Source organism: Balaenoptera borealis (genome assembly GCF_965194805.1).
Source record: "Balaenoptera borealis genome assembly, chromosome: 2".
NCBI classification, from domain to species: domain Eukaryota; kingdom Metazoa; phylum Chordata; class Mammalia; order Artiodactyla; family Balaenopteridae; genus Balaenoptera; species Balaenoptera borealis.
The window spans coordinates 72,203,340-72,227,528 of record NC_138867.1 but is presented as its reverse complement, the minus strand read 5'-3'; the positions used below and the strand labels follow the sequence as shown (position 1 = coordinate 72,227,528).

Below are 24,189 nucleotides of genomic sequence, written 5' to 3'. Positions count from 1 at the left end.
AATATACCTTATAAATTCTGTATTAACAATCTAACCACAAAAATAAGCATTGCATAATTTATTTCCAAGTTTTGATCTTTTTCTTTTACTCCCCTTTCAGACCTCCTAAATTAGACAGAATATAACTCTGATATCACAATCCTTCTTGTCTCAGAATGCCATCATTTATAAATTGAAAAAAATATGTATTCTAATAGCAATTATTTTAAAACATCAAAATATCAAAACTACTTGATTAAATTTTTATCTTAATCTAGTCCAGAGAAACAGATGTCTCTTTATTTGCTGTCAGAATATTTTCCTTTGTTTTGATTTTTGTCCTTTTTTGTCTTTTCTTAGGCTGATATTCCAAACTCCCAAACAGTTCCTGGTCCTAGAGTCCGTGCTGGCTTATATTTTCAAAGCATACCACCCCCTTTTTTTCTCTATTGCAATAAAAGAAAGCAGATCTAGATATTTCTTTCTAGAGAGAGATAGAGGGATTGTTGTTAGGCCTGCTAAGGCCCACTGTTTCTTTAAACAGAGTCCACAATACACTAGGCGAACATTGTGGATTTAAAATGCTTTTAAATATTTATCAGAAGTATTTTATCATCATATTCAAATGACACCTGGAGTGCACTCACCTTTATTGACAATCTCTGTTCTGAAAGTCCATTTGCTTCCTTAAAGCCCCCCAAGCAGAACAAGGACTACCCGTTTTCATTCAGTTAATGTTTAGTAAAAAACCAAGCAACCTTAATCAGCATGCTGATTGCATCGTCAACTAACAAATAATTTACTACTCTGAGCATTGCATTCCATTAAAAGCTCATTAAATTTTCTGTTCTCCAATGGGAGGTTTAGCTTTTGAACTGCATGCTTTTGCTTCGAATGATCATTCATTCAATTTTTGCAAAATGTTGTGGTTTTTTTTTCCCTAAAGTATAGGTGAGCATTTCAATACCTATAGACTGCAGACCCATGGAAACACAGCCCAAGGCTTGAGTATGTTCCATTTGATTTACAAACTCTGTTTCATAAAAATTCAACATAATCTCTTGCACTTTTAGGAAATCCTGAAATCACTGGGTGTATCTGTGGTGATGTGTGACCCAAACGTAGCCCCAGAAATATTAATACAGAATATAAAATATCAAATCCCTTTTAGAAGCTTAAATTTTCCATTTCTACGTATTATAGTTATTGCTATTTTTATTATTTTTATCCTTATAAATAGCTGTTTTCTACTAATTCAAAAAGGAGTATGACACCACAAAGCCCTTACCGTATTGTATTCGATGCCAAACTTAATACCTCGGGTGTGTGTATGGGGGGAGGGGGCGGGGGGGGGGGGCCTAAGAAATCCACATTTTCTGGGGTTTACCCATTTTTTTACAAACTCAGAATCCCCTGCATGATTTTCATGCCCAGACTCGTCTAGGAAAGAGTATATTTATTATTTTTAATTTAGGGAAACGTAGGAAAATCTCCAGCCCCCAAGTTAACATGCATCTTTGGATTGCTAATTGCGCTCATTGCAAATTTGGGTCATCTTGCATGAGTGACTCTAATGTAGGGCTGAGATTGCCATGAAGCGCAGTGGATTCCTGATTCCCCGCGCTAATCCTGAACTCGGTGATTGTGTCAGGTGCAGTTCTGTATGCTCTAGCAGCTGGCTCATCCTCATCAATGCAAATAAGGCAACTCCTACAATCAGAGCCTTGCGAGTGTGAAGCCTGATTGCTGAGGGCAGGCTAAAGCACTACACAGACTCTCACTTTCAAATCACGCTAAGTGACAAGACAACTGCAGTGTCCCTCCAGCTCAAAATCAACCTTTTGAAAACAAAACAGGAAGACGAGGGTGGCTACAAAGAAGAGGAAAACCCCAGTGTCTGCGAAATGGACTTGTTTAGATGGGCTTTATTTAGGTACAGAGATAACGTAAAGTGCATTTCGACGAATAATTCTTTAACTCCTGTTCAAGATACTTTGTTTTAAGGGCTGCAGGGGATGCAAAGGTGAGGGAGACACAGTCCCTGCCTTTGAGGAACCCTACTATTTGACTGCAGAAAATTGTAAAAATTAACATAGTAGCAGAATCATTATTAAGGCGAAGTCACCAAAATCTTAAACGAAAAACCACAGAGCGTATTTTTACAGGAACTGCTTAGAGATGGCATTATGGCATAGACGTTAAGAGCAAGATGTTGGAAGCTTAGGGTTCAAATCCCAGCTTTGTCACTTACTTGCTCAAGTTATTTCACCTTTCTACAACCTTCACGTCATCCTCTGCAGAATGGCGGTGACACAAGCACCTTGTAGGGATCTTAGAAGAAGGAACTGAGATGATGTATGTAGCACACGTGCCACAGTGCTTGGCACATAGTAAGTGCTCAGTAATGTCAGCTGTGATTATTCCTACTTCCTCCTTAATGTACAAAGAAGGGGGGAGGAGGGGATCCAGAAATAGCAATGTGCCACAGTTTGAAAGGCACTTATTTGATCTGGCTCTAAATTCCCACTTTACATGTAGCACTTACCCTGTGCAAGTGAAAATACTGTGAACGTGAAAAAGCCCTGCACCTCTCAGTGGTGTCTGGACAACCCTGGCAACTTGGAACATGAAGGAGAGAAAAAGAAATCCCTGTGCTTTTCCTTTTCTTCTTTTCCAAACACGTGTGCAGACTTCCCCTGCATTTCAGCCCCACCCTCTTTATTTTACTGCCTAATCTATAAAGGAGGATTAAGGGCAACATGCTGCTTTGGCATAGAGCAGATTCTGGGTGAGGACCTGTAGGTAGAGTTTAATGAACACAATTTTCTAGCACTGTGAGTGCATATTTTTAGCTACATGCTGGGCTCCAGTGTTGGCTCTTGAGACAGATGAACAGACCCTTTGCTCAGACTTGGGTGTTGCTCCAAGAAGAACCTTTTTCAGAAAGTAGTCGGGAAGAAAATGTCTTCTCTTTCCCTTACTCCTAATTTGCAGCCTGTAGATTTGGATTCCAGGTAACTGGTCCCAGTAAGTGGCACGGTGACATGGAGATACACCACTGTGGGAAGCAAAGGTACTTCTGGGCCGGGGCGGATCTGCTTTCTCGCTAGAGGATGGCTGGTGCTGAAGTGTGCATCGCCATGTTCCCCCTTGGAGAGCAGGCCAGAGGTAGTTAACCTTCCTGGGGGAGGCTTGGCCTAGACAACATCATAGACACCATATCCCCCCTGGAGTTACCAAACAATAAAACTGCTTCCTTTGCCAAACACAAAGAATGGTCTGGAGTTGGATATTAGCAAACAGCAAACCACATAAAGAAGAAAGGGCGTGAGGGAGGGAGAAGGAAGAAAAGGAGAATAGGAAGGAAAGAAGGAAAATTACATGAAGATAAAGCATAAAATAAGATCTCTTTTCTGCTTTAGTTTGCCAGGGAGAGGGCAGCCATCCAGTCTTGTCTTGATTTTAGCCAGTGCCTTGGTGGGGATGGGGGAGGTGGAGAAGAAGGGGTTTTGATGTGATGCCAAGCAGGGCAGGGATGAGGCACCAGCTCTTGTGGAAATAGCTGAGACTTTAAGACCTTGGCATTGGGAGAGTGTGATCAAGATGGTGAAGTGAGTTGATCTCTTACATTCCTGCTCAGGACCCTCTCCTTCTCTTTCTAATAGGATTAACAGATATTTTCCTAAGCAGAAATCAAAATGTGTCAAATCATCTGAGACAGTCAATTTGTTCACAATGCCCACATTCTTGCAGTACGGATGCAGCACTATTCAAAAACAGTTTCATTTCAAGAGATACAATGCAGCGGAGAGGTAAACATTTATCTTCATAATCTTACACTCCTTTCAGACTGCTTAATTTTTCCCGGTGATTTTCCCCTCCTCTTTCACTCCACCCCCAAGCTCAGCTTCAAAACATTTTGTACAAAAAAGACATGACTTCCCCAGAGGATTCGGGTCTCAGTGATCCTGATGATGCAACGTGTGCTCTCCATTATTCCTGTGAGCTCCCTGAATATGTTCCTGCTTCCTGCCTCATAGCTTCTGTCGTCTCTGTGTTTGCATCATTTACAAATCCTCCTCGAACACCTGCAAAGGTTACCTCCACCTCTTCCTCCCTCCTCATCCCAAGTTATCAGGACTCCTTTGCACCCCACTCCACCCCCATTCTTTCTCCTTTTATTGTTATTATTGCTATTATCCTTCTCTCCACCAGCACAGCCCTCTGCGGCTTCTCCTTAGGGAGGCATTAAGTTGCCTTCCTTTGTGCTACCTTAAAACTGCTTGTCCTCCTCCGGCTCCCTTTGAACGCAAGGACCAGTGTCACCTTTGGAACAATGAATGAAAGTAGTTAGAGTGGGGTTCCAACTTCACATTCCTGAAACTCTCTTGTATTTTCATTCCCCCCTCCTCCTTCCTTCTCAGTGAGACCCCGTAAGATGGCAGCAATTAGAAGCTCTGAAATGAATAGAAACAATAGCTACTGGTATGTTTTATTCTTGAGATCTGAATAGTAGACATTTAGCAAGCAGAATAAAGTCTCATTTCCCCCCCCTTTTTTTTCTTACCATTTGTATATTCAGTGTATATGTGTAGTTTATTTTTCAGTGGGTTGTTGACAGTGTTTTCTGTAATAATGTGTTTTCCATTGATGTATTTTAGGTGTCTACTTAACTATAATGCTCTATGTGATCATGGTGTCAAAATATAATGAATTGGTCCATTCTACCTAGAAAGCCCTCTCCACCATTTTCCCTTCCCACCTGTTAAAATCCTACCCATTCTGCAGGATCCAGCTCACAGTCAAATCTCCCCTGAGCAGTTGTCCCAAATCCTTCCAGGAGAATTCTTCTCCCTCCCTCCTGGCTCCCATTGGGAGTATTGATGCCTCCGCTCTGATTGGAGTCTGCTTTGAAATCCAGCTATTGTTGATATATGTTTACACAACTAGATTATGAGGCGGAGGACAAAGAACTTATGTCCTCCTTTCTGGACCCTCTGCCATTCCTAGGAGGGTGCCTGGCACAGCAGAAGGGCTCTGTTACCTGAGTGTGAAGTGTGGATGACTGCCTGGGCTTTGAGCCTGAGAAAAGCCCACCAATTCCAGTTGGGGTCCCTCTGGATCAGGTGAACATCAGGCCACTTCTGGCCCACTTCTCCCACCCCATTTCCACTTATGCTTGACAGTGATTTTGAGACTTTCCTACATTAGAATTTTTAATATTTTTTCATCTAAATGCTCATCTTTAGTAAATACATAACTAGATGGATTGTGAAGTGAGGGAATTAAAAAGTGCCATCTTATATCTGAATGAATAAATCATTTATATTAGCTCTTCTGTTTCTAGGCTGGTCTGGAATTGGCAACAAATACCAGGACATCAGTACTCTTTGACATGGTGTATTCATTAATTTATTATTTTTTTAGTGCTCTGACAAATTGTTTACTGTGAGCCAAATGTCAATTAGCATTGGCCTGAAAAAGGAGTTACTGTGCTACACGTGTTTGTATTTAGCTTTCGAGTCATCCTGATTATTTTGGCTTTTATTTGCACAACATATTTATCTTCAGAGACTCACCAACAGCACCACACACACAAACACACACACACACACACACATACACAATACTACTTAAAATTTTAACATTTTCTTAAAGCCGTACCTTGCTGGCAACCCTATCATTTTAGTACTGAATTTTTTTCTCCTGATAAGGCAAATGACACTTTAGCCTTAGTTAATGTAAAACAGGAAGGTGTTAATCTCATTTTCAACATGTCGGCTCTTCCAGGTAGGGTATTAATACGCAAGATCCCCTGCTGGCAGACTCAAGAGAATCTTTCTGGCTGTGAAGTCAAGTCCAAACCCAGTAATTTTTGCTTTCCTTTATTGTATGTGCTAGGTCTGCTTCATTCACTGAAAAAGATATATCAGTAGCTAAATGCATATAAAGAAGCAAAGAGATGTTTGCAAACTATTGACTGAACTCTGTACTCAGACACTATGGTAGGTTGGCTTTAAAATATTCACACACTACAAACATTTGGGTATGTTTGATGATAAATAGCAACTAGGTAAGGCATATTTAAAAGACCCTCTGAGATCTGTAATTTTGCATCAGAGGACTCCAGCCCAATGTCACCATTTACTTAGTTTAATTTGCACTCTTTAAAACAATAATTGTAAAGAATTAAACAAGGAAAAGCATGGACCATGTTGTAGGAGGTATTACAGAATTCCATGTCCCACAAGAAAAAGGTATTGAAGTAATGTAGGAATCGAACTTTTTATTTATTTACTTTTTGGTCAGGATGTAGATATGAAAGAAAACAAGGTTTTCGTGGTATTGAATTGGTATAGACAGTGTTAAGAAAATTTATTTCCCCCAGAAATTATTAGGTGTTTGGGGGATTTGTCCTACTTACTCTATTCCTACAAACACTAAAGGGAGTTTTTAAAGGACAGTTTCAAAAGAGGTCAGAGACAGCAAAAAAAAAAAAAAAAAAAGAAATCAATAACTACAGTGAATATAAAAGAATATTAAACTTAAGCTTTCTTCTTTGTAGATATGATTAATAGGTTTTTCAAGAAAATGTCACATGCTTCCAACTTAAGGAAGAATTAGAATTAGCATTTCAGTCTCACATGGGAATGGGATTTTATGTGGTTTGTAAAAATCATAGATAAATAGATTATAGATGTTGATGAACTATTAGTTTATTTGAGCTAAGAATATGAGAGAAGCCGAAGGACTAAAGCCAGATGATGCCATAGGCAAAAGAGAAAAAAAAAAAAGATCATTTTACAGGGGTGAGCAAGTAAAAGAGTAGTGGCTGTGAATGAAAAGGCAGGGGACCCTGGAAGCGCACAACCAGCAAGGCTCCTAGTGAGTTCAAGAGAGATTTGAGAGGAGAACCAGTGATAATGACACTTAAGAGGTTAACTTTTGCACCATGTCCTCCAACTTGCTAGTCACAGGTTCTTGTTTCGTGGCCGGGACGAGTATTATTATGCCCATTTTCCAGATGAAGAAACAAGTGCAGAGAGACCGACTCCTTCGAGTCACACAGAGTTATGTGCAAGCCCCAGCACTGTGATTCTTCTTCCTCCTCCTTTTTTTTTTTTCTTAGTTTGAGATGGGGGCTTGAAAACTGTGGAAGGAAGGGAAGAAAGATGAACCAAAAAGATGTGAAATAAGGACAGGAGCATCACAGAGGAATTCGGAGTGGTCCAATGTATCCGGAAAAATAAGGCAGAGAAAAAGTGAGATGATAAGATTCTTTTCTTTTATTCTTCTCCAAGTTAATAACATGCACAGTGCCTGTTTTTATTCATCTCCTGCCTGTATATATTTTCCCACACACCATTCTATAGTTATATAATTCATTTCCTTGACCACTGGCTCAATACTTTATCACTTTACCAGTTTCTTTTTGTAATAGCTTTTTATACTCCTTGCCAGTGAAGGTGTACCCCCAGAAGAAGAGGATGACAAAAGGAAGGGGAAGGTGGGCAAGAGAGACCTGGTAAACAGGATCACTGTTAGAACTACATCTCCCTTGTTCCATTTCCCCAGTGGGCATAATTATGCATTTCCCCTTAAGCATGAGGCCATGCTATTTTCTGTGTTTAGCTTTTACCTGGAACATGGATGAACTCACTTAAAAGTATAACAGGATTATATTCTAGCATTGTTCATTGCAGCCACGTAACTGATATTTTATATATTGCATCTTAAATCTCCTTCTGGAAATGTAACACAGTTATAACCTGTATAATTTGTATCATTGTTGACATTTTGATTTTGTTTGAAAACAATTTAGTACAACTTTCACTGAAGATCTTAAGCCTCACAGGTTAGCAGGCTTGGGGTAAGATGTGGAAATAGTGGGAGAAAATAACTCATCAAAGCAATTAAATGACTTGCATGGGATCACACAACTGGCTGAGTCTGAAATAGAAACTTGGATTTTTATTCTAGGCTCTGCATCCTATACCTTGCTTCCCAAATTCAATTCAGTCAGTGCTAAGGGCTACAGAGGATTGCTTTGGAATTCCCTGCTCATGGGCTTATTCTTCTAGTAGGGTACATCCCAAACAGTTCTAGAAGGAAAAATTTAAAACATCTTTTGGAGGGAGAGAAATTCGAAGTCAAAAAACCCCAAATCCCAAAACAAACAACCCTACCATCTGTTTGTTATTATGCAATAACAGAGATGAGGTGCAAGCAAATCTTTCGCTATAAGTAGTGAAGAAAAGACAAAACCAAAAAACGTTGGCCTTATTTTTCTGCCTGTCAAAATAAGTAAGGAAATAGACAGTCGAAGAAAAACATGGGCACTAAAATGATTTCCTTACTCAAAGCTGCCATCTCCTAATATTTTCCCAGTCAACAAATACTGAGTACTCATTTCCTTTTAGGCAGTGTGGTAGAGTCCTGTGAAGGAACAAAACAGACATAATCCCCGCCCTATTGAATAAACTAATTTGGATTCTACTTTCAAAATATAAGCAATTTACTTATCAGCCACTCATACTTCAGTATGAATTACTTTAGATGAATAGTTTTCTTGATTCTTTGTTCTAGGAGGATGTTAATTAGCAGTATGTCAGTTTTATTGTTTATGGGGAGGATTCAGGGCAGTAAACAGAGGAAGAACAATAAAAAGTGGTAGATAATTTTAGACACTGGAGAAATTTGGGAGGGCATACCAGAATGTGATGCCACAGTAGAAAGTTTGTGGATACCTTAGGTTCTGGATAGCTAGAGGAAATTAGGTAGGAAGGTGACCAAGGAAGACTTTGTCTCCTAAGGATTTTGGTAGCAATTTCTTGACCCAGGAATCTGTGAATTTATAAACTTGATTCGAGAACTCTGGATTTTATCAACATTGAGTGATATATGCAAAATATCACCTTTTGGTCATCTTTTATGGGTGGTAGTTCTACGCTCAGAAAGATTAAAACAAAACAAAACAAAAAAGACTCTTGCATGCTCTTATACAGACTATATCAAAAGCCCAATAATTGATATTTGAGGTAGGTTTCGGGCATTTTCTTGACATTTTCCACCAAAGTATCCCTTAAGTGGTAGTAGAGGTAGAAGTTTCAGGTGGCAAAACTACATCAACAGAATTAAACTAGTGATGGCATGGAATGGGAGGACTGTTGCGGATAACCCAAAGCAGCAAGTTTGAAATGTCTTTAAAATATTGTGGTCGTTTTCCTAGATAATTTAAGAAATTGTTGAATGCTACCCTATAATACGTCCATGTTTATTTTTCAAGACAACAGTGCTTTAAATTACGTACTAGTTATTAGTAAAACTGACTCTTTGGGAAGAAATGTTTTGATGACTGTGTGGGTTTCAGTCTGCCTGCACACGCCTACACGCGCATGGGTATGTCTAGAGGGGTTCGCCGAGGAGGACACTAAATGCGAGGTTTCGGTTGTCTGAGCAGTCACAATGCCATGATTTAGTTTAATTAGGTGCACTTTGAATTTTCTTGTAAGGGTGATTACCTGTCTCAGGATTCCCAAAAGGATTTTCCATGATCTACGACTGACTGCCAGCAATATGGGCTCAGATGGTTAGGATAGGTGGAAAATATGGGGCCCAGCCTTCCAGGTCAAAAAAACAGCATGACACCCTGGGCAGGTGAGGAAATGAGTCTAAGTGAAGTATCCTTGCCAGCCAGTTCCCTTATGAGCTATTGACAGAGTTGTGCCATCCAAAATTTCTTCCTCTTCTACCAGACAAAGCGGGCTGGGTGTGAGAGAGTAGGGAACACAGAGAATCTGAGCCACCTCTGCCATTGTCTAGGTTCCTCATCCCATCGATATTTATTAAGTATATGGCAGACATTGTCTAAGACTCAGGGGATATAACAGTGAAGACAAAGTCATGGTAGTAGGCAGAACACTGGCCCCCAAAGATGTCCCCGCCATACTTTCCCAGAACCTGTGACTATGTTACCTTACATGGCAAAAGGGACTTTGCAGATTGATTAAAGGTACGGACCTACAGATGGGAGACTCATCCAGATTATCCAGGTGGGCCTAATTTACTCACAAGTCCTTAAAAAACCTGAGAACCTTTCCAGGCTGCGAGTTAGATGAGACAGAAGAAGGAAGATTCAAAATGTACGAGGGGGGCTTCCCTGGTGGTGCAGTGGTTGAGAATCCGCCTGCCAGTTGTGGGGACGTGGGTTCGATCCCTGGTCCGGGAGGATCCCACGTGCCGCGGAGCAACTAAACTTGTGTGCCACAACTACTGAGCCCGCGTGCCACAACTACTAAAGCCCGTGTGCCTAGAGCCCGTGCTCTGCAACAGGAGAAACCACCACAATGATGAGTCCCACGCACCGCAACGAAGAGTGGCCCCCACTCGCCGCAACTAGGGAAAGCCCGTGTGCAGCAACGGAGACCTAACGCAGCCAAAAATAAATAAATTAATTAATTAAAAAAAAATGTACGAGGGACTCAACTGCTATTGCTGGCTTTGAAGATGAAGGAAGAGGCCTTAAGCCAGTGAATGCAGATGGCTTCTAGAATCTAGAAAAGGCAAAAAAATGCTTCTAGAAGCTGGAAAAGGCAAAAAAATGGGCTATCCCCCAGAGCCTCCAGAGAGGAATACAGCCCTGCTGACACCTTGATTTTAGCCCAATGAGATCTGTCAGATTTCTGATCTCCAGAATGGGAAGATAATATGTTTTGTGTTGTTTTAAGCCAGTAAATCTATGGAAATTTGTCATAGCAGCAATAAGAAACTAATACAATCCCTATCCTCTTTGTGCTTGTATTTTAGTAATACAACAAAGTAAATACAATATAATACAATAAAAATATGCAAAAGGTCGTTTAGATATTCTAATAAGGCTGTGATGGAAATGAAGTAATATGATAGAGACTCTAATGGACACGACTAAAAGCTTTTCAATGCTTCAATGCTTTGAGAATGCGCCACTGTGTAAGTGTTGGTGTAAAGACTAGCTTCCCACATAAGAGTTCTTTGATCTGTCTCCTTTGAATCTAAACTAGAGCACAGGCATACAACTTGGGTTCCATTAATTAGATACACCCATGCTGGACTTTGAATCAGGTGCTGTGATGCAAAAAAGGACAGTTTGGGAAATTTTTCATCTCACCTCTCCATCTTTCCCCTTCCCCTCCCCCTCGCCCCCCCCCCCCAATTCCACAATAGTAGCTGAGGCTACAAGGTAGTACATGGCATAAAAGAGCCAACTTGTCCTTAGCAGCTAGAGTTATTCCTTTATGAAATCAGTTCTGCAACATAGTTTTGGGTGCTAGTATAGGCAAGGAAGAATTTTCCTTTACCCTTCTAGATTCTTTTGGCTGGTCTATTAATTCAATTGACATAAGGTTGACAGGAGAAAAACAAATTTAATTACATACGTATGGGAGTCCTACAAAGACAATGAGAGGCTCCCTGACAGCCAGGCAATTGAGGCTTATATGCCATTCTGAGCCAAGAAGGACGTCTAGGGCTTCAAAGGGAAGGAAGACAATTCACAGGAAGATGGGAAGAGCAAATGTTTGGTACATAAAACGTTTGCCATGCCATGCAGAGACAATGGGATGGGACTCAGAGGACTTTGGACAAATAGGCCCTGTGGGGTTCCCAGCTTACCACTCCTTGCTCATAACTTTTTGTAGTTAGCTCTGGTGATAGTTCTCTTCCTGGACCCGGCCCTCTACCTAAATTCTTTTAGGCAGTTAACGGGGAGGTAAAAAAAAATTTCTTCCTGCGTCATTTGGGCTCAAAGTAATCCATATTCCAAAGTGGCACATTTGGGGAAGGCTTGTTCTAAACCTCTTCACTAGTCTGGAAACTTAACTCAAGCTTAGCTCTCCAGCCCTTTCAACAATTCAGTAAGCCACAAAATATCCTTTTATTAAACTCCTTTTTTGCTTAACCAACCGGTGTCACCTTTGATTGCTTGCAACTGTAGGCCCTGATGGAAATAGAGAGTAATCAGAAGAGACCAACTTGAGACATAGAGTCAGGGAGGTCTCTCTGCAAAGGTGATATTTGAACTGGAGCAGAAAGAATGTGAGGGAGCAAATAATATGAACAGCTGGGGGAAAGCTGGAGCTGAAGAAGGAAGTACAAAGGCCACTGTAAGGAACTGGGGTCCTGGAGAGAGCAAGACAAACAAGGCCCCAGCTTTGGTGGAATTTACCTCTGTTGGTAGTATTTAGACAGTTAAAGGTAGGCAAATAATGAGTAACATAATTTCAGATAGTGATGTTATAAATAAAATGAAAGAGAGAGTTACGGGTTGCAGGCAAAGGACTATTTTGGATAGGGTGGGCAGGAAAGGCTTCTCTGAGCAGGTGATGTTACTCAGAGATATAGGCGATTTATAACTTAGAGAAAAATCCCTTGAGTACACTATTGGGACACTTTGCTTAGAGAAGTGAATTTCATAAGGGTTCTTAAAATAAAAACAAATATTGCAGGGCTGTCTTTGCCAAGGTTAGCGATGTTGGGAGACTCAAACAGATGCTGCCCCTAGAGACAAATTAAAAAAAAAAAACAAAAAACCTTATTGTCCACTTTATTTATTTATTTATTTATCTATTTATTTATTTGTTTGTTTATTTTTGGCTGCTTTGGGTCTTCGTTTCTGCGTGCGGGCTTTCTCAAGTTGTGGTGAACGGGGGCTACTCTTCGTTGCGGTGCACGGGCTTCTCACTGCGGTGGCTTCTCTTGTTGCAGAACACAGGCTCTAGGTGTGCAGGCTTCAGTAGTTGTGGTGCACAGGCTTAGTTGCTCCGCAGCGCGTGGGATCTTCCCAGACCAGGGCTCGAATCCGTGTCCCCTGCATTGGCAGGCAGATTCTTAACCACTGCACCAACAGGGAAGTCCCGACAAAGTTTTTAAATGTCAACTGATTTCATCTTTTTTGCTGATTTTCTCAACCTTAAACTTGCCAAATACATGACTACATTTTTAGGGAGAAAATTCCTTACATTATGAACATTTTTCTCCAACTACAGATCAGCTTAACTTTTGTTTTGGATAGCTGCTACATGAACAAATACTAAAAACAAAATACAGAAGACAAAGACAATGTTGGTTCTTCATCACTTTGTCAGCAGCTCTTCTGGTTTGATGGGCTAGACTGTCAACAGTGGAATAAAGGCAGCACTAACAGAAAGAAACCTCAGCTTCCAACAGCAGTGTTCCAAATAATCTGTCTGCAGGTGGAAGATGCTAGTTTATGAGAGCATGAATAATTAATTATCAATGAAAAGGCATTTACTTCTTTCACAGTCCATATATTTATTGACAAATAAATGTTCTTTGTCTCCCCAGAGGAAAGAATTATTCTCTAAAATTGTTTAATCAACTTACTGACATGAGTCAAAGCTTTGAGGGGAAAAAAACAAATGTACTTTCTCAGATAGATCCCAGAAAGGATAAGGCAGGTGGATCTTTGGTATGTTTGTTTTTCAGTAGCGTAATTATATGGAATATCTTTTCCCCACAAAACCAGAAAATTTTTCCAGCAAAATGTAAACAGACTTACTGGTAAATATGGCAAAGTGAATAAATAAATCTACTTTTACTTTTTTCCCAAACCCCAGAAATGGCAGTAAGAGACATTTTTAGGAAGCACAAACCAACAAGGACAGAGAGAACAGAAGAGCAGAACAAACAGAACAAACAAACAAGCAAACAAACAACCTAGAGGCTAGAAAGCAAGTGAATGAGTGGTAAAGAGAACTTAACGGACCTGAGAATACAGATCCTGAAGCCAACAAAGAGGAAACCCATGGACTCACTCAGTTTTACAGCAGAGATTAGCAGCACTAGATGCTTCTGGAATGGGATCGAAGGGGGATGGAGAGATGGGTAAAGTAGAAGGATCTGCTGAAAGTCTAAAAAGCAGCCAAATCCCTCCACCACAGCACCAATTCCCAGCACCTAGGCAACCATCACCCCCCTCTCTTCCCCCACCCAATGCCACAACCCTGTCAGAGGGCTGGAGATCTAGTCTCTGGGGAAGGTAAGACATAGGGTCTCTTGGCTGGGTGGGGGTTAAAGGGGAGGCTAGGATACAAAAGCAGGGAAAATAAATAGAAATATGCATGCTAAATGCTGAAAACCTTAACACTCTTTACCTACCCACCTTCCAGAATAGTAGCTGGCAGACTTTTACCCTCAGCCAGGAGATTTGAAGATCTTTACCTGCACAGTCTGACCAGCTCAAAAGAAGAAGTTTAAAGATACCAACATTCTATGCCCCCCAACTAAACAGCCAAGCCAGATCACCCCAAAGTAAAACTGTTAGATTAGCCACTTCCTTACTTCCAGCTCAGCACCCCTACACACACACACACGCACACACAAATACACACAGATGCCTATGTCTTTATCATTGGAGAGAAATCTTTAATTTGAAAGATAAAGATACCAAAATAAAGCAACAGATAGTAGCAACTTGGAGGAAACACATTCTCTACGTGAAGAAGAAAACCCCCAAACAAAATAAAACATAAGTCACATCATTAATATCCTCAGAAGGGTAAAAAAGATATGGCAACCATGAAACAAGAATAGGATACTATAACAAATTAGAACATTAAAAGAACAAAACAAGGTATTGGAATTTTAAAAAATATATATATTTATGTGATAATAGAAATTATAAGAACTGGAAGATTAAAATTTCTGAGGAAATTTCCCAGAGAGTAGAACAGAAAAACAGATGAAAAAAAGAGAGATGACTAGCCCAGGAGATCCAAACTCCAAATAAAATAAAGAACAGAAAAAACAAATAGGGATGGGTGAGGGAGGAGATGTATTCATTTTCTGTTGCTGCATGACAAATTACCACTGACATAGCACCTTAAGACAATGTACATTTACTATCCCACAGTTTCCATGGGCCAGGAGTCCAGTACCCTTAGCTGGGGTCCTCTGCTCAGGGTTTCACAAGGCTGCAGTGAAGGAGTCAGCTAGGGCTGGGGTCTCTTCTGAGGCTCAGTGTCCTTTTCTAAAGCTCATGTATTTCTTGGTCGAATTTATTTCTTTATAGCTCTAGAACTCATGGTAGCTTGCTTTTTCAAGGCCAGCAAGAAAGAGCAGCTTTTACCTCTAAGTCCTGTTTTAAAAGGCTTATCTACCAGGTCAGGCCCACCCAGGATAACCTCTCTTTTGATTAATTTAAGGTCCACTGATTAGGGATCTATACTACATTTGCAAAATCCCTTCACCTTTGCCATGTAACATTATATAATCATGGGGGTGCTATATTATTCTCTGTGCCATATTCTGTTGGTTAGAATCAAGTTAACAGTCACATCTACACTCAAGGAGAGGAGATTCTACAAGGGCATGTATACCATGGAGTGGGAATCATGGGGGCCAGCTTAGAATTCTGCCTACCACAGGAGAGGAGAGAATAACTAAAGATATAATACAAGACAGTTATCAAGCTTGATACATGATTTTCCAGACTGAAAGAAATCACTGAATGCCAGCATAATGATAAAGATAGATCCACATCAGACTTTCAGAAAAACAGTGAACCACAGCAAGAGCTGATAAGCTTCTACTGGGGGACATGTCACAAACAGAAGATCAGAGATGAAAATAGCATTGAATTTCTAAATAGAACTACTTCAACCTCAAAGGTAATGGAGGAATGCCTTCAAAATTATGAATCAAAATGATTTCTGCACTTGAATTCTATACTTAGAAAAACTATCAATTTAGGTTCAGGATAGAATAAAGATATTTTCAACACATAAGATCTCAATTATTTCTGATGTACCTTTTCTCAGAAGAAGGCCTGAAAATTTACTCCATCAGAAAGGGGAGAAAATCAAGAAGGAGAATACAGGAGAATTAGCAGAGGTATAAGGCAAAGAGAATCCCAAGATGATGGTAAAGGAAGATTCCAAACAACCATAATGCAGGGTTGAGAAAGCAACACACTCAGAATGGGGAAAGTTGGAAGGCTTCAAGAAAGATTTCTTCTATAAAATGAAATTCAGAATGGGGAATGAAATTGATAGAATGTTTACTGCATCTTAATGTACTTGAGAGAAATTTAGACAATTGACACAGAGTTTTGGCTTGAATTGTGATAGATAAGTCAGAGAAAACTAGGAAAATGGCAACATAAAATGATTATCAAAAATTGTGCAGGAAAAAGAAAGAAATCCTGATTTACAACATGGCACAGCTATGAATAATGTTTACATAGTAATAATAATGTCAACACAAACGTGGGGTATAAATATATATGGAGAATGAGAGAATGGGAAGGTCGTGCAGGTATTATAGGGGCATGAGGAGGGAAGTGAGCTAGATCTTCAACTTCCGTTGCAATAGATCTGTAGATAATACCTGAAACTGTGGAAACAAGAAGAGGCTATGCAGCATGCTATTTGGATTCATGGAGGTGAATATCAACAGACCAGCTCAAAATGGTGGAAGTATTTTGGAAAAGAGAAACTAGAACAGGGAGGGAGGGGGCAGGAGATTACCATTTCTCCACAACACGGCTTATAAATTTATTCTACATTTTAAACTGTGCGTATATGACTCTGATGAAAAATACAAAATAAGCACAAACAGAAATTATTAGATAAAGCAATTATCTATATAACTGCTTTACTTATCATTCTAGATATACTGACTATTTAATTCCTTATATGTTCACTACAGGGTAATATTCATTTCGTTGTTGTGTTTTAAAATCAAGTTTACCAGAACTTAAACATCAAATGAATTTTTTCTTTTAAAGCTTTTTCTTTAAGAAGTTAGACACTTGGTCCAAAGTTGTTGCAACTACCCGAAATATTTTTGGAACTGGTTTTAGAATTTCAAAGCCTGTGGCCAACTTCTTTAAATAACTTCAAATGTGTCAATTCATGGATTTAACGTTTCGAAAGAACCAGAAATCTTTTGAAATCACATTAGATTTGAGTGGTCAAGCTAGCTCAAGCTATTCTGGGTAAAAATCAAGGTATGAAAATAAACTAATACAACCGATTTTTTGGATGGCTTATAAAGTAGCTGTAAAGGGGACTTTAAAAAGGGGAAGGATTCCAAAAGTATTTTGTCTTTGATGCATAATTATTATAATATGTGTATGAGGCTACATGTTTAGTAAGGTACTCTCATAAAGAAGTTAAGGATATTCTTCATGAAGCACACAAACAAAAATCTCTATTAGAAACCTGCAGATGATTTTAGGGGAAAAATGCCAAATGAGATAATATTGCTTAAATGTGGTAGATGTTCCCCTCTCTTCTAAATCCAAGTAAGACTGACCCACCCACTGAAGTTAGAAGAGAGCTTTATATAACTATAACTTATTTTCTTCTCTCTAGAGAAGAGATGTGACTAGAAGTATACCCATGTCTTTGAATGGACTTCTACCTGCTTCTAGGTAAGTTTTCTAAGACAAGTGGAACAATTGCTGTCTCATGAGCTCTGGTATTGCTGCATTGGTGAATCCAAGCCCTCCCTTCCTTTCTTCAATGTTAAGTGACATAGCTAACACGGTATCAAAGTATTCCACTCTTTCTCGGAAATGCCTAACTGAACCTCACCAATAGAGGACCTCTGATACCCCATGGATGATTTTTTTTTTTTTATTAGGCATCAATTTTATACACATCAGTGTATACATGTCAATCCCAATCGCCCAATTCAGCACACCACCATCCCCACCCCACCGCAGTTTTCCCCCCTTGGTGTCCATATGTCCATTCTCTACATCTGTGTCTCAACTTCTGCCCTGCAAACTGGCTCATCTGTACCATTTTTCTAGGTTCCACATACATGCATTAATATACGATATTTGTTTTTCTCTTTCTGACTTACTTCACTCTGTATGACAGTCTCTAGATCCATCCACGTCTCAACAAATGACTCAATTTCATTCCTTTTTATGGCTGAGTAATATTCCATCGTATATATGTACCACAACTTCTTTATCCATTCGTCTGTTGATGGGCATTTAGGTTGCTTCCATGACCTGGCTATTGTAAATAGTGCTGCAATGAACATTCGGGTGCATGTGTCTTTTTGAATTACAGTTTTCTCTGGGTATATGCCCAGTAGTGGGATTGCTGGGTCATCCCATGGCTGATTTTGATCACATTCTCAATTGTGGGGACCTTGTGGGCATCCAGCTCTTCCTACTGAGTAAACTTTTCTAAGCTTAAGAGAATATAACCTGAGTGAATGAGGAGACTGCCAGCTGTCCACTAGTCTTCTTTCCTCTTGGGCCAAAAAAAAAAAAAAAAGACTACATTTCCCATCCCATCATGCAGATAGTTTAGCTAATGGAACATGAGTAGAAGAAATATGTACCTCTCCCAGATTTGGCCCCTTCTGCCATCTGGACACAGATGATGAGGAGGCTCTAGGGGATGGTGGATCCAGAAGTTGGAAGGAGCCTAGGGTCCTAGATGACTGCTTGTAGTAGAGCTGCCCCTGCCAACCTAGCAGCTGCCCTGGACTATAATATAAAGAAGAAATAGTTTCTTTAAGAAAATTTGAGTATATTCTTTAAGAGAATTTGAGAGTCTCTTTGTTACTGTAGCCTAGTCTGCACTCACTAATAAACTTGGCTTCTCACCTGGAATAAGGGACCCAATTTCTGACCCTTGAGAGCTTACAGATGGAAGAACCCCTCTTAAGCCAGAGCTTCCTACTTGAAATATGAAAAATGGAAATGTGTGCTTGTTTTAGTTTTAGTTAATACAGCTCTTCTAATTGGTAAATTATTTTAAAATAAAAGATATATTACTTAGAAGTAATTTTTTAAATGTACAAACAGAAAACATGATTCAATGCATTGCTATCCAAGAAATAAAAGTAGGCTATAATCTCAAGAAGACATGACAGAAATATAATTAATATAAAAGAAATGTGTAAATTGATGTGTTAAACATTATCAGAAGAAAGAGTGTATTTACACAGGGGGTTTGGCTGGAGTAGGCCTTAAAGGCAGAGAAAAGGTAAAGAAGCCTGTGTGATTTGCTGTGACCAGTGTAATGTCTTTCTAGCATGAAAGTAAGATCCTGAGGTCAGAGATTAGCAGGCAACAAGGTCACAAACAGTATAATAATAATTATAATTAAATGGCTCTGACTTAGAAAGAAATAGGTATTTGTGGATAGAGAGACAGCAGAGAAGAAAGTAGAGGAGAGAGAGGATGGCCAATCAGTAGAGCAGAGGGGAATGTGGAAATCTGGTTTGAGGTTATTGGCAACTGTTCACTCGTCAGGCTCCCCATGCCTTCAGAATGTATTCTGCATGAAACATGAAGCCAAAAAAGAGTGGGTCTTATTATTGTTGTTTTATTTTTTTCTTCCAGAATTCCTGCTTTTTTAAATAAACTTTTTATTCTGGAATACTTTTAGCTTTACAAAAGAGCTGTGAAGATGGTATAGAGAGTTCCCACATACTGCACACCCAATTTTCTCTAGTACTAACATCTTACATTAGTATGGTACATTCCATACAATTAATGAACAAATATTGATACAGTATTATTAAACTAAAGTTCGTACTTTATTAAGATTTCTTTAGTTTTTATCTTGTGTCCTTTTTATGTTCCTGGATCCCATCTGGGTTACCACATTACATTTAGTTGTCGTGTCTCCGTAGGTTCTTGTTGGCTGTGACAGTTTTTCAGACTTTCCTTGGTTTCGATGACATTGACAATTTTGTGGAGTACCGGTCAAGTATTTTGTAGAATGTCCCTTAATTGGAATTTGCCTGATTTTTTTTTTTTTTTATGAATAGACTGGGTTTATGGGTTTTGGGAGGAAGATCACAGAGGTAATGTGTAATTCTCGGTGTATCATATTAAGAGTACATACTATCAATGTGACTTATCCCTGTTAATCCTAACCTTGATCATCTGTTCGAGGTGATGTTTGTCAGGTTTCTCCACTCTAAAGTTACTCTTTTTCCCCCTTTCCATACTGTATACTTTGTAATGAAGTCACTATACATGGCCCACATTTAAAGAGTGGATGCTGCGTTCTACCTCCTTGAAGGATGAGAAAGGCGAGCATCTAGATAAATTACTTGGAATTCTTCTGCACAGGAGATTTAGCTATTTCCTTTTATTATATATATGTTATATATATATATATATATGTTATATATATATATATATATGTTATATATATATATATATATATATATATATGTTTTATATATATATATATACACACGTATATATAATCAGTATGGACTCACCGCTATTTATTTTATGCTGTTGGTTACAATCCAATACTATTATATTTATTTAGTTGCCAAAATTTTTCCAATTTGGCCATTGAGAATTCTTTCAGTTAGTTCCTATCTCCCCTTGACATATGCTCATTATGTCTTTTTGGTTTTGCTTTTGTTTTCAGCACTTCCTTTACTTTTGGGCACTGTAAGATGCTCCAGACTCATCTTGTATATTTCCTGCCCCAGTCTGGGAATTGACCATTTTTCCAAGGAGCCTTGATTCCTTTTATTGGAATGGTGTTAGGAAACACGATCTGGGCCCTAGGTATGCTCATTTCCACTGGGGTGCCCTTGCTCTAGGTTCTGTCAGATAACAGAGCAAAGAAATACATGTGTGTACACTAATCCCTGTATATGTACGTATCTATAAACCTCTCTCTCTATATCCATCTATCTCTATATTAAGCTAAATATGCATTCATATTGAAGTTGCCAACTGTAATCCATTACAGTATGACTCATTCTAGCCTTCTTCCCTTGCTGATCTGAAACCTCCCACTACAACAGTGAGGAACCTGGCTCCTGCCATCCATCATCCAGTTGCTTAATTGTTCAATTCTAATATTGTACATGTACACTGGTTTCAAAATTGTTAACCCATAACCCCATTGGAAACTTGATCAACTAGAATCCAGTGCTTATGGACAACTGCTTTTGCCTTACAAATTCTACTAATTTCCAAAGTTTCTTAGGTCAGAAACTTATTCCCTGACTACCTTTACAAAAATTTTTCATACATTTGTAGTACAATTAAATTCTTGCCTCATGATCTGCATTCCATCCTGGGATCCCCTGACCTCCTAAATGATATTTTAAAATTTGTGCTCATTAAGGTTAACTCTTTGTGCTGTAAAGTTCTGTGGTTTTGACAAATGCCTGGTGTTATGTAGCCACCATTGCAGTAGCATACAGAAGAGTTTCACCACCTTAAAATTCCCCTGTGCTTCTCCTAATCAAACCACCCACCTCCCCCAAACTTCTGGTAACCACTGATCTTTTCACTGTCTCTATATAGTTTTGCCTTTTCCAGAATGTTATATAAATGGAATCATACATTCTATAGCCTTTTCAGAATTTCTTTCACTTAGCAATATGCATTTAAAATTTATCTTTGTCTTTGCTTGGCTTGACAGCTCATTTCTCTTTATTGCTGAATAGTATTCCATTGTATGAATGTACAACAGTTTGTTTATCCATTTACCTATTAAAGGGCGTCTCGGTTACTTCCAATTTTGTGTAATTATGAGTAAACACGCATATACAGGTTTTTGTGTGGACATGAGTTTTCAAATCAGTTGAGTAAATACTTAGGAGCATGGTTTGCTGGATTGTATGGCAAGATTATGTATAGCTTTGTAATAAATAAACAAATTGTTTTCCAAAATGGCAGTGCCATTTTTCATTGAGAGTTCCTACTGTTCCAAATCCTCACCAGCAATAGATATTGTCATTTCTGGGGGATGTTAGCCATTCTAATAGGTGTGTAGTGGTATCTCATTGCTGTTTTAATTTGCATTTGCATAAAGACAAATGATGTTGAGCATTTTTTGATATGTCTACTTGCTGTCTGAATATCTTCTTTAGTCCACGCTTCTTTTTAATATAGTCTTTCCTTAGAAGGAATAAAATATCATATTGTATATTTCCTGAGCCCAGAAGCCGCCATTGCTGAATGTTTGACTGGATTTCATGTTTTTTTAGTTACAGTCACATTCTAATTTATCCTGACTGGTGTTTTCAGAATGATCAGAATCTCTGTCTCACCTTTAGACTTAGTATCTTGGATTACTTCTAATGCCCTAATCTTTTTCTTTAACTGTTAATTTGTATTAGTTTAAATCTCAAAGGGCAATCTTATTTCCAAATTCTTAAAGTTAGAAAGAAAGAGACGACTCCATTGTTGCCTCATAAAAGTCCTACACTTCTCTTTCTTTAAAAATATTATTCTATTTAACGATAGCCATACTTCAAATATTTTAGCACTGGTTGACTTACATCATAGGTCTCCTTTCATTATCCTAATATTTTCTTTTAAGCTTTTGTTTAGTGCAGTGGTTCCCAAACTTTGGTGTGTATCAGAATCTCAGAGAGCCAAAAAATAACACAGTGGTACAGGTTCATTAAGATAGGACCTGGACCTTTGTATTTTTATCAAGATCCCCTGGTGTTGTTGATATCTACCAGAGTTTGAGAACCATAGGTTTGGTGTTTGGAGCTGAGGGCCAATCTAACTCTGAACAGAAAACACACAAACAGCATATCTAGAGACTGATAATAGCTTCAGAGACCAAGACTTTTGTCTTGCTATGTCCCTAACCTAATACTTCACTGGTTTTTTGTGCAAGATTTTTGTCTAGTGTTGAAATTAAACATCAGTAGACTATTTTTACAGTATAAGATGATGTTAAAAACTGGCTTATTCTGCAAAGTTCACCAAAGGAGCATTTTTAAACCATCCGGACACATCATACCAGCTTAAATTAAAACTGTTAAAAGATGTGCACCAGAATTTGCATTTTAAGAAGTACACTATAACATACAGGGTAGACAATCCATACGTCTTTTCATATTACTGGTTCACTACTCTTATATACAATAAAAATTAAATGGCAGTTTGGTTTTTTTTATAGCAAAGCATTAACCTAAATTGAGAAGACTAGATTCAACAATACAGCATTTTATAACCAGAAAGCAACGATTTCTCAGATATTTTTTCTTTAAAAACTCAAGTCTTCATGTGCTTTGTGTCCTTCTAAGCTATGGCTAGTATTCAACATAAGTTAAGATGGCACAGTTCCGTGCCAAAGAAAAAAACTTCACCACTTCAAAACATTATTTGCATATTCATAAGATTCTACCTTCAGGCAGAGACATGAGCTCTTTTTCTTGCAAACTATTACAGCAATAGAAATATACAAATAAGCATCAAGAAAAATGCGAATAAGGATTTAAAATGAAAAAATGTTCACTCACCAGTGCACAGTTCAATATCAGGTGGAGAGTATGCTTGCTTGATTGCAAAGTAAGTTTTAAAGGGAAATAATTGTGCTTATTGTTCATATAAATACTTAAGCACCATTATTGCTAATAATTTCTAATACTGATGAGTGTACTTCTGAGCAATTGTTTGAATTTACTAGAAAATATACTAACATGACTTTTTTTGGAAAATATACTTAAATTTTACCTGAGGGGCTATTTTTTTTTAATCAAAATAACATACCAAGGCTGGTTGAAAGCACTTTGCTTTTTCAAAGGTCTCTCCAAACTCAATTGTAATCCAGAAATGAGTATTTTCCCATGAAAATATCAACTGCTTGAGCCACATTTGCCAGAAACTAGATTATGCTATTCATTTTACCAGTTAGCTAATAGTTACTCTCATGAGATATTATATTTCCTTAAATTTTTGCTGTGAGGATAATTTTATAATCACTACCAAGCAGATATAAATTTTTTCATCCTTTTAAGAAATTTAAATTCCTCCTCTTAATCTTATTTTCAGCATACTTGGATGTATCTAAACTTTGTCCTTAGTCAGTCAATCCACATCAGATAATTTCCATCTTTCCTCTAAATTAAAAGAGATCTTATTCCTTCCATTTAATACTAATCCTGGAAAGCAAGAAACACATGAAAACAACCAAAATCTTTAATGGCTTTGATTTGTTAATCACTGAAAAATTTCAAACATTTCTACTTGACCCCTCTGAAGCACTAACTGTTATATTGTGGCGTAAGCAAAGCATTTTGAACAGCTGTAGGATGCAAATCCTATTAGTGAGGGAGAATCTTTCTAAATCACTTTTTGTGTATAATACTTATAATTATTAATTGACTGATTAGGAATAAAAGAGGTCCTCCATAGTTAAACAAAAAGTTGACTTCCTTAAACATAATCATGCTATTCCA

At 38.5% G+C, this 24,189-nt stretch overlaps 1 long non-coding RNA gene across 2 annotated transcripts in view; it reads right to left on the bottom strand.

Annotated features, from left to right (window-relative positions):
- Positions 1–11,124, bottom strand: part of LOC309622545 — a 54,416-nt gene extending 43,292 nt beyond the window's left edge. For both annotated transcript variants that reach the window (XR_014240958.1, XR_014240959.1), the window contains exon 1: positions 627–11,124. This is a non-coding gene — a long non-coding RNA (uncharacterized lncRNA). The remainder of the gene's footprint in view (positions 1–626) is intronic.
- Between the last annotated feature and the right edge of the window lie 13,065 nt (positions 11,125–24,189).